A 10,522-nucleotide genomic window follows, 5' to 3' on the forward strand; every position below is an offset into this window, starting at 1 on the left:
GATTCCCCTGTCAGCCCCCAAAGCCACTGGGGTTACAGGTATGCCCTGCCCCACCTGGTAAAATCAAACTCTAAAAGCACCTATGTAACTACTACTGGATTAGTCAAATCTTAAGGTTTTGCTGTATTCTGCCCCACTCCCTAGACTGCATTCTCTTCTCATTCTCCTGAAGGGGAAAAAAGAATCCTCATCCATGGCAAAATGTGGTCTTTTCAAGAGCCCACTTCATTGTCAGTAAGGAACCTGCATCTCTCCTCCTGGTTTTTGTTGCTCTATACTTCAGATAAACTTTGCTAGTAATTAACTATAGATATAATCCCTCAAAGTAGTCTTTGATTTTGCAAGGGGGTGGTGATACCAGGGATTGAACTCAGAGGAACTCAACCACTGAGCCACATCCCCAGCCCTATTTTGTATAGGTCTGTCTTGACTACACAGGGTCTGTCTGTGTAGACAAGAGTTGCTTAGATCCTCCTCGCTAAGTTTCTGAGGCTGGCTTTGAACTTGCAATACTCCTGCCTTGGTCTCCCAAGTAGATGGGATTGCAGGAGTGTGCCACCGCACCACAAGGGCTGATTTGTTTTTGTTTATTTGTTTTTAAATGAGAGAAAAGAACTACAGGTGGCGCCCCAGTTTAAAATGTCAAGAATTAGGCCTATGTATATTTCTCCTACATTTTCCACTACACTTGCTATGGGGTGGAATTGTGTCCCACCAGCCTGACACATTGGCCCAAGTTTGTAATCCTAGCAACTAAGGCAGGACTATCTTATTTGAGGCCAGCCTGGGCAATACTGGGAGACCCTGTCCCTACAAACAAACAAAACCCTACAACTAACTTTAGTGTTTGCTGGAGGCAAAGGGAAAAGATAGTGGGAAAAGAACAGTGGTTACAAATATTAATTACCTCCAGATGACCAGTTACAGCAACAAGGACTAATAAATCTGGCGTATTTATTAATTTATTGATACCAGGGATTGAACGCAGGAGCACTTAACCATTGAGGTACATCCCCATCCCTTTTTTTGTATTTTATTTAGAGTCAGGGTCTTAATGCCTCGCCTTTGCTGAGGCTGGCTTTGAACTCGTGATCTTCCTGCTTCAGCCTCTTGAGTTTCTGGGATTACAGGTGAGCACCGAGGTTTGGGCGTCCAGAGAGCGGAGCACAATTGTGCTGCGGCTAGCTTCAAACTCTCTTCACCTTAAGTCACCAGAGTTCCTCTGCAGGGCGTGGCCCCGCTAAGTCATCAAGCAGGTCTTCAGTTCTGCAACAAGGGGTGGTCAACAGTTTCCCTGTTCTCCGGAGTGACACAGTGACAGAAAGCAGGGGCCAGAGAGAGAAGAGCACAGCACAGGTTCTAGCCTAGGTGGCGACAGCCTTGTGGATAGTGGTGAGATGGCCCAGATACATCACCAGCAACTCAAATCTGTCACATTAAGAAAGGAATATTTATTCGAGGAAAAATATGTCAAGTTATTTCCCAGTGGGAAATAAAAAGTCTCCGCGGGAAGGTGAGGAGGGGAGGCTTGGATTTCTCTGTATTATTTTCAATACATCAAAAGCAGCAAAAATGCACGTGTTTCCCGGTGACTGCTAAGTCTGGAGAAAAGCAATATTTGTGTTTAACAAATACTTAAAATTTTGTAACATTTTAAGTAAACCCTCAAGTAAACCAGAGACGATGGAAAACATTTTAAGTTAGTGAAAAAGAGAAAAAGAAAGGTCGGTCGTACATGAAAGTCAACCGGCAGGACAGTTAGAAGTGCAGCGAGGGAGAACCTTCAGCTGGAGTTTCCAGGAATTGGTGTCACAGAACTAATTCAGTAGAGACAAAATAAAAACAAAGCACAATGATGTTCCTGGCAACATATTTAAAAAATGAAGAAACAAAAAGCTGCAAATAAATAATAACTCAAGTATCCAAATTTAGAAGAATTGCTTTAATAATTTACAGAATTGTCATCAAATTTTAGATACTCCTTAAAATGATAAAGTCTGTAGAGTCATATTTCTACTACGATGATGAGCGACAACAATGGAGTACAGGATTAGGGACATCACTGGCAAATAAAAGTTAACTTGCCACAAATGAAAATAATGGGGTAGCATGGTGACCACAAATCACTATCATTACTTTAAAAACGATTTGGTCATTTCTATACTCTTTCCAACAAAGAGCATTTATTGCCACAAATACATTTTCTGAACAAGAAGTGGAAACTGTTAGTGAACAATTTCTGTTAGGATACCTAAAATGTCTATGAAATTATGACTATTTTAGTTGGTCGATTTGATGAGAACAGTAAAAATGAAATTATAGTGCCCAAATTTGTTTTTAGGAGACATTCATGCACTTTAGGAAAAAGTGTAACAGAAAAGACTATCTTTTTATTTTTTTCATTTAATATAAAGATTAGGGCTCATGTTCCTTAATTTGGAAAAGTACTGATTGACCCCGACGTGATTTGAACACGCAACCTTCTGATCTGGAGTCAGACGCGCTACCGTTGCGCCACGAGGCCTCCCAGAACCCGGCGCCGGACCGGTATCGTGAACAGATTTATCGTCAGCAACTAAAGGCGGAACTTTATCCTTAAACTCCGCCTCTGAGATTTTAATCTGTGCTGTTCTTTCAGCCTCCGGGAGAAGGGGAGGGGTCAAGATGAGCGCGCACGCGCAAGGCAATCAAACTCATTCTGATGAAAAGAGACAAATTGTGTTCAAGTGAGTTTGGCTTAAGGTCCAATTCTTTAACCTTGGGACACATTGAATTCACTCAATAGAGAAGCGATATCAATGTGTTTGGGAATTTTTTTTTTCTGGAAATCATGTCATCACAGTCTCAGCGTAGTTCCTCGCCTCCGGAAGAAATCTTACACTTAATCCTGGCTCGGCCGCTGACTCACAGAGCCGCTTTAATTAGCTTCTCTGGGCTTTAGTTTCCTTTTTAATTCAGATTGGGCATAATTCCACATTGTCACGCAGGTGAAGGCGCGCATCAGCAGTGACCAGAACCGAGTGTCCCTTAGGTGCGCGCCCAGCACACTAATGCTGCGCAAACTACCGTTTCTAGCTCTGAATCTTTTAGGTGGCTCGATTAGACCTTAAAGAACCTCTAAAACAAGATGCTAGCATCTGCGTTGGTGGTATAGTGGTGAGCATAGCTGCCTTCCAAGCAGTTGACCCGGGTTCGATTCCCGGCCAACGCAACTTTTTTTTTTTTTTTAAATTTATTTATTAGTATTTCACCCCCTTGCTCCCCAGGGTATCACCCTGGTGTTTAGGGTTGGACTTGAGGCACACTCTTCTCGGCCTGGGACTCTGGCCGCAATGCCCTGCTCGTTCCCTCCCAACGAGAAGACCCTACTTACCGTGCGGCTAGAGACTGGAGAGTGCGGATCGCGATACGAACCCACAGATACAGACGCAGAGAGGCCAAAGGGAACCAAACCTAGCCTCGGCATCTGGGACCCTGCGGCGCGGCTCGCCGAGGCTGGGAAACTAAGCTGCTCAGCTCAGCTACAAGCTATGACTGGAGATGCCCATTTGGATAAGTAAGAAGCAAATTCAGGGGTTCCTGCCTGACCGAGTATTATGTGAGCTGTTTTATGCTGTTTGCCCATCTGTGTTTGCTAAGTTCTCATCAATGAATTCACCTAATGCACATATTGAGTAGGGAGAATAATGGCAAATGTAGCTATACGTTTAAATTGCAAGTTACTTAAGTAAAATGCAAGCTGGCACTTAAAACGTTCGCTCCGGAGTCAGAATGATCTTCTTCTTTTTCTTTGGGACTTATTCTCAGGGCACAGACGGATTTTTACCAAATGAGTGGGATTTCATGGATAGAAAAGTAGAACACGGAGAACACAAAAACATACAGCGTCTCCCCGTCGGGGAATCGAACCCCGGTCTCCCGCGTGACAGGCGGGGATACTCACCACTATACTAACGAGGAGTGAGCTACGCAAAACCCCTTCCGTATCCTTGATCTGGGATCTCGAAGGCGCTTAGCATGCTCATGGAAGGGTTTTGGAGGTTTGCCTTTTCAGTTTAGACCTCAACTGAACACGAGTCTTTATAAAGGCGGAAACAAGCAGGAGTTACCGAAAAAGTGAACCTGACTATCCAAGCACACCCTGAATTGCTCCCATTTCCTTCAATCTGTCATTCACAACTGGAGGTTAATAAGCATCATTCAAATTGAAAGATGGCTCTAGTGGACGAGGTAAGGCAACAAGATGAGAAACGGGAAGCCAGCAGAATGTTTGCGTTTTGTCTAAGTCTGGACTACCTCTGCTGTCCCTGACAGCCCAGTTAGGACTACGCACTAAGTTTCTTCATGCCACCGGATGTTCACTCAGAACAAAAGAACTCACTGCACAGAGCAGTCGACACGGATCATTTTCCAGTTCAGTTTACCGAGCCGTTATAAGGGTCAAGCAAAAAGCCAAAGGCAGGGCTCGTCCGGGATTTGAACCCGGGACCTCTCGCACCCGAAGCGAGAATCATACCCCTAGACCAACGAGCCGACGTACTGCGCTGCCCGCGACCGCCCTTAGAGGTCGTATCACACTTGCTGCGGTCCCGAGGACATCATCCACGGCTGAGACACGCAGGCGTGCTGCTAGGAATCATTCTCCCCAAAGCAGTACTCTAGGACAAGGGTTTAAGAAATCTCTTGGCTGCTGGCCCAAGAGCTCCGACTCCTCCCAGGAAATAGCGTCGAGGAAGTGGGAGGGAGTGGGCTCGGCATTGACCTGAAGTTGCTTTCAAGTTCTGCCTGGAACATCGGTTCCAGCTCCTGGTGGTCACCAACAGTTTTTTTGAAAGAGAAGATGTTTGAGGACCATCCCCCATCCTTCCCGCCTCCTCCCGCAGCCGCAGTCCTCGGGCCCACCTCCCCATTGTAGAACTTTGGGGACAAGCCTGGTTTCGGGATGGGTTTGGGGCAGTTATTGAGTACTAAAGTACCTAAGTGAACACCAGCCAGCCCCTCTCGTCTTTCCTGCGTTTGGTGTAACTTACTGGGGTGGTCGGCAGGACATGCCCCAGCCTAGACTCGTCAATAGCCCACAGTGTCCCTACCCGGGTGACAAGGCCCAGGTGACAAAGACAATGATTCCTGGGGCCAAGAAGACTGACCCGAAGAGGTTTCATAAGAGCTGGTGTGGTTGGCGGGTCTGGCTTTCCAACCTCCAGAGTGGGTTGAGATACCAGGTCTTGTAACCAAACCAAAACTTCCCTGGACACCCTTGCCAATACTAATCCTAGGGCTTTCAGCCTGTAGGATCAGGTACCCCTTAACCTCTGATCTAGCAATGGCTCTGTCTGTCACCTAAGACTTCTAGAAGGTAAAGGGCTCTAAGACAAGTACCACATAAGTGTAGCCCAAGGCCAGGAAGCCCAGCTTTGAGGCCTGGAAGTGTCCCTTGGGCTGCCCAGTGAGCCTCTAATTTCTTGGTGCACTCACCACTGCTCCTTCCGAGTTTCAATCAGATCAACCGGGGTCAGTTACAGTCCAGCTTCTTGGGCCTTCCTTCAGCTCAGTGCCTGTCCCAGGGGAATCCCGTAGGCCTGACTTTGACCTTCAGCGGCCCTGCACCAACCTGATAGCATCCATTGCTTGTTCCATAGCCAGTCCTGTGATTTGTGGGGCCACGCCCTTCTTAATAACTCAACCCACAGACACTTTGGTGGGGAGGACTTCAAAGAAGGGTTCAGGTCTTGTTTTTTTTTCTTCTCAGATGTCCCCAGGCAGCTTAATCTTTCCCATTAAAGTTGCAAATCTTTAAGATGGTTCTCGAGGTTCTCCCAGTGATCTTGGTGCCTCCTTTCCCCAATCACTTTCCCATTCTGGTCTTTCTTGGCTGGGCTCCCGGGCTTCCTAGCTAAATTCTCCAGTCTTCCTTCCCTCTCCTGACCTCAGGCACTGAATCTCCACAAGGAAGAGACCAAAATCCTTCAAGACCAATAGTAAAAGTTGTGATTCCCTCCTCCTAGAAAAATGCATACCATAGTGAATAAGAATGTCCATGGTCAGTTTTATTCATACACAGGAACCACACTCCCAGGCTAATGAGTAAACACCTTAATGAGCACCATCAATGCCTATTTCAAATGTAAAAGACTTTGAGGCTCCACTGTGGGTACACCTCCAGCCAACTCTTTTGTCTCAGAGCTGGAAAAACCTGAGATGGGAGTGAACTCAGGTGGAAGTTATAGGAAGAAAGATGGGGGTGAATCTGGATAGAAAGAAAGATGATATAGCCTTGATATTTTTTCAATGCCTATTTTACATACATTTTGCTCCATGCTCTACCCTGAACCATATTTAAACTCCTAAGCTGGCACACCAAAATAGGCTTTACTGCTCTCAAGCCCCCTACCATATGGCAGGGGTTCTATCTCTTCTCTCTTCAAATATATCCAACTGTGTTTACTAGACCCTTAGTGATTGTCCGTGAATTTTTTGTTTGTTTGTTTTTTAGTTGTATATAGACACAATTCCTTTATTTTATTTATTTATTTTTATGTGGTGCCGAGGATCAAACCTAGTGCCTCACAGGTGCTAGGCATGGTCTCTACCACTGAGCTATAATCCCAGCCCTGTCTGTGAATTTTATTCTTCAAAATTTGTGAGACAAGAACCCAGAGGAAATTGGCAAAGCCATGAATCTAATCTCATCTCAAAACTTCAGTTTCAATAGTGGGAAGGACTCCACTTTCAGAATCCAAAGAGTAAGGCATAAACAACTGGTCATTGTTTCAATTGGAAGCAGTTTACTTTTTTCTTTTTTTCTTTTTATATTTCACATTTCAACAGAAGTCAGAAATTTACACTGAAAGATTCAATTCTAAGATTTAACTTCAGGCAGTCACAGTTTTTTTGAAAGAGAAGATATTTGAGGAGCTCAAAGCTCCTGACCTCAGTGCTTCCCAGGAGGATGCAGGTATCCTCCCGAAGTTTTTCCTTTTCAGATTCCACATCCTGTCAGTTACTAAAGCCTATTATTCAAAATCCTAAATGTCTTGAAGTCATCTCTACAACTGCCCTTGCAAGCTTTGGACATTTCTGTAAGCAACACCTGCCCCGACCCCACATGCTCTGATTGTAACATTTATGTAGCATATTATATAATTTAGTGAAATATGTTGTTTTTTTGTGTCATCCCAGTCCCATAAACTCCAGCAGGGCAGGTCTCCTCTCTTTGCTTCCTGCTGTATTCCCAGGTCTCACAACACTGCCTGTTTTGCTGTAACTATGTAATGGAAAGTTTCTACTTGGTCATAAGACTTGGCTCACCTCCTCCAGAAAGCCTCCCCCGACTATCCTCTACCCTAAGACTGGAGGAGATGCCACTTTTCTTCCCTATTCTGAGAACACCCTGTTATTTCCGCTGTTTACGGGTGAGGAGTCTTTGTTTCCCCGAAGGCTGAAGTATAACACCAGAGAAGTACGCTGAGGTAAGTGAAGAGTGGAAAGTAGAAGCTTTATTAAAGGACAACCGTAAGAAGAAGAGGACCTAGAGGTGGAATCCGTGGAAGCGGGAGGTCTTCCCTTTTTTTATAGCTAAGGTCTTCTTTTGGCTTTCCCACATTCATGTCTTTTGTTTCCCTTTATCTTGCAGTGATAGAATGCAGGTGGGAAGGTCAAAAGGTGGGAAATAGGTGGACTGAAGGAGTAATCTGGGCAGGAAGGGCCTGGGGTGGTTTTTGATTATCACTTTTTCTTTGCTGTGAGCTGCTTTATTAACAGTTCCTTAGGATGGATTCCTGGCCTTGGGGACATTAACATTTCAATTTCCAGCAAGTGCTGCTCTGGTTTCCTGGACTCCATTCTCAATAATGTGCTCCATTTTCTTTATCTTACTCAATATTAGGCCCAATTTACCTAACTACACTAACTATCTATCCTCAAATCTGGCTTCACTGTCCCTGCCTTTAGCACTTTATGTTGTGATTGCTGTCTTCTCAAGAGCTCTGAGAAAAGGGTCTGCTTTATGCATGTGTTTACACAGTGTTTGCCAGTGTTGCATACAAACGTGGTCTGGATATCTTGCTTGAGGTGGAGACAGCAATTCTTCCAGGTCAACATTTTTACTCAGTATCTCACAACAGATCCTGGGCCAAGGAAATGCTGGGCCTTCAGACACACCACAGGTCTGCCTTCTCTGGGTCCTGCCACGGTTCACTCCTACCTTCACCAGCCCTGCCTCAGGGCTCTAGGAGTGTGTCCTGCTGTCCATACCAAGTTCCCTGGAAACTGCACTGGCAAGGCACTCTTTTCTACTTCCTTTTCTTGTTACAAGGCCAATTCATGCCAATTTAATAATGAACACACAGTTTTGAGAAAAAAGAAAAAGAAATTTTATTGCTTTGCTAGCAACAGAGAAACACAGGGGACTCCATCCAGTCCCTGAAGCAATGATTCTGCCCATCAGGGAAAGAAAACAGACAGCTTTTTAAAAAGCTCTTCAAAGGCTACATTCCAGAACTGTTGGGGTCCTGGATCACCCTGATGGTGTGTTTGTGTTAGGATACACTAGTTAATTTGGGAGATAGTCACTTCCTAGTTCTTCTGGTGACATCTCCTTCCTGTGGAGAACTGATAACTCAAGGTAATCTATTCCCTTGAGATGGATTCCAAGTTAGGGAGTGGGAGAGGAAAAGAGGAAAAGAAAAAAACAAGTCAAAAGGTAAAGTGGGCCACTGTCACTCCTCATAGTTCCAGTTCTTGGAGGACTTCTTTTAGGAAACCAGATAGCTCCGGGCCAAAGGAAATCTTGCTAGTGGACCCAGACTTTCTGCTTGTGGAGAGCTAGCAATAGAGGTAACTACACGTGAAAGGCCCAGTTACCTACAAGTCGCACCACATTTTAAATATATATTTTTAAAATATGTATATTTTACAATACATAAAATACATATAAAATAATGAGGCCTCAAGACAAAAGAAATATAATTTAGTACCAAACAAAACCAAGTGGCTCAAATTCTAGGAGACCTCCTATAGTAGAAGCAATTTGGATGGTAGGGGAGCTGCCCGGCTAGCCCACCCTGCCACTGGGCTGTAGCACCCGCCAGGCAAAAGACTGGCGGGCTGCGCCGGATTGCCAACAGGTGAGAGGGCCAGCTTGGGAGCGGCGGCCCACCAGGGCACCGGGATGCTCTCAAACCCTTGAGTTTTATAGAAAAATAGTTCTTTAGAGTCTCCTCATTAAGTCACAAAACAAACAAAACCTGAAACCCTCCCACCCAACTGAATAAAGGCACCGCTGGGATTCGAACCCAGGATCTCCTGTTTACTAGACAGGCGCTTTAACCAACTAAGCCACGGCGCCAGGGATAGTACTCCTTTTCCCTAACAAGCACTACAGGAATATAGCATTCGCGTCTATACATCTTATACAAACTCAATGGAAATCAACTGGACTTTGGGAACATATTACTTCCACCTGATTCCGGAAAGGGCAGGGAAATACTTTCAACCATAGCAAGAAGTGAGCAGTTGGGGTGCTTCTCATATTCTAGAATTCTGAGATAATGGTATTTGGAGAGTGCCGATTGGATTAGAGGGTCTCTCGATCAAGAACAAAAACTACACGTAGTCGGCAGGATTCGAACCTGCGCGGGGAGACCCCAATGGATTTCTAGTCCATCGCCTTAACCACTCGGCCACGACTACACGCCTATGAAAAAGTCTTTCTGTGCCTTTCTTAGTTCCCCCACGTCACAAACACTATGCTCTTTGTTACTGTTTTTGTTCCAAGCCTATTAGGACTGAGACAGGACCGCGAAAACGACAGAATCAAATAGAATTGGAGTCAGCCTTTGCCTTCTGGCCCCGCCTTTTTGAAGATCTTCTCCATGTGGGTTTCTTTCCAGTTCCTGGAGAGCTGTAGGAAGTTGTTTTGAGAAACAGTAGGTCGGTGATCAAAAAGCTCCGAGGTGGGGCAGGAGTATTTCAGGGCCGAAGATTGAGGAAAACCAGAAAACTCTGGCCCGTACGGGGATCGAACCCGCGACCTTGGCGTTATTAGCACCACGCTCTAACCAACTGAGCTAACCGGCCAGACATGCCCCATTTGCTCCCCATTTCTCCACTTCTGGTATTCTGACAGGGAAGGAGCGAACTCAGCCAAAACATGGAAATTACAACCTTGGCGTGTCAAATTAAGATGCCCCAATGCCGACTGAAGCCTATCTAACAACCAAGAAGAAATGCTGTAAAGGGGCTTTGCCCTACCTCTACACCTAGAAGCAAGCAGCTCTCAGCTGAACTGAGAGAACAAAACACGTGCAGATCATAATTCTATCCGTTGGTTTGGATGTTCCTGATCTCCTCTTGGGTCAAAAGATATACCGAGGCCCTGGGGAAACCCACCGTGCTGACCCTTTGTGTGGAGTCTTGACAGTGGAGGAATCCAGAGTCTTCACATGCTCCTCCTAGTGCTTGGTGCTTCCCTCCCCCACACCCATGTTGTACTTCCCAGTGTCTCTAGGCTCTCATACTTCAA

General features: G+C 45.4%; 1 long non-coding RNA gene, 7 other non-coding genes and 1 pseudogene across 8 annotated transcripts; 1 reads left to right on the forward strand and 8 right to left on the reverse strand.

Moving 5' to 3' along the window:
- Positions 1-132: 132 nt before the first annotated feature.
- On the reverse strand, positions 133-333 carry LOC120884699 (small nucleolar RNA U3; annotated as a pseudogene).
- Positions 334-940: 607 nt separating this feature from the next.
- LOC144376170 (uncharacterized) lies at positions 941-3,943 on the reverse strand. The gene is made up of 2 exons (XR_013436331.1): positions 3,374-3,943; positions 941-1,428 (listed from the first exon to the last, which is right to left on the reverse strand). It is a non-coding gene; the product is annotated as an uncharacterized LOC144376170 (long non-coding RNA).
- Positions 2,453-2,524, reverse strand: Trnaw-cca (transfer RNA tryptophan (anticodon CCA)). Its single transcript has one exon. It is a non-coding gene; the product is annotated as a tRNA-Trp (tRNA).
- Trnag-ucc (transfer RNA glycine (anticodon UCC)) lies at positions 3,140-3,211 on the forward strand. The gene has a single exon. It is a non-coding gene; the product is annotated as a tRNA-Gly (tRNA).
- Positions 3,889-3,960, reverse strand: Trnad-guc (transfer RNA aspartic acid (anticodon GUC)). Its single transcript has one exon. It is a non-coding gene; the product is annotated as a tRNA-Asp (tRNA).
- Positions 3,961-4,461: 501 nt separating this feature from the next.
- On the reverse strand, positions 4,462-4,533 carry Trnap-cgg (transfer RNA proline (anticodon CGG)). Its single transcript has one exon. It is a non-coding gene; the product is annotated as a tRNA-Pro (tRNA).
- A 4,739-nt stretch (positions 4,534-9,272) lies between these two features.
- On the reverse strand, positions 9,273-9,346 carry Trnat-agu (transfer RNA threonine (anticodon AGU)). The gene has a single exon. It is a non-coding gene; the product is annotated as a tRNA-Thr (tRNA).
- Positions 9,347-9,608: 262 nt separating this feature from the next.
- Positions 9,609-9,690, reverse strand: Trnas-aga (transfer RNA serine (anticodon AGA)). Its single transcript has one exon. It is a non-coding gene; the product is annotated as a tRNA-Ser (tRNA).
- A 313-nt stretch (positions 9,691-10,003) lies between these two features.
- Positions 10,004-10,077, reverse strand: Trnai-aau (transfer RNA isoleucine (anticodon AAU)). Its single transcript has one exon. It is a non-coding gene; the product is annotated as a tRNA-Ile (tRNA).
- Between the last annotated feature and the right edge of the window lie 445 nt (positions 10,078-10,522).

Source organism: Ictidomys tridecemlineatus, chromosome 3 (assembly GCF_052094955.1).
Source record: "Ictidomys tridecemlineatus isolate mIctTri1 chromosome 3, mIctTri1.hap1, whole genome shotgun sequence".
NCBI classification, from domain to species: Eukaryota; Metazoa; Chordata; class Mammalia; order Rodentia; family Sciuridae; genus Ictidomys; species Ictidomys tridecemlineatus.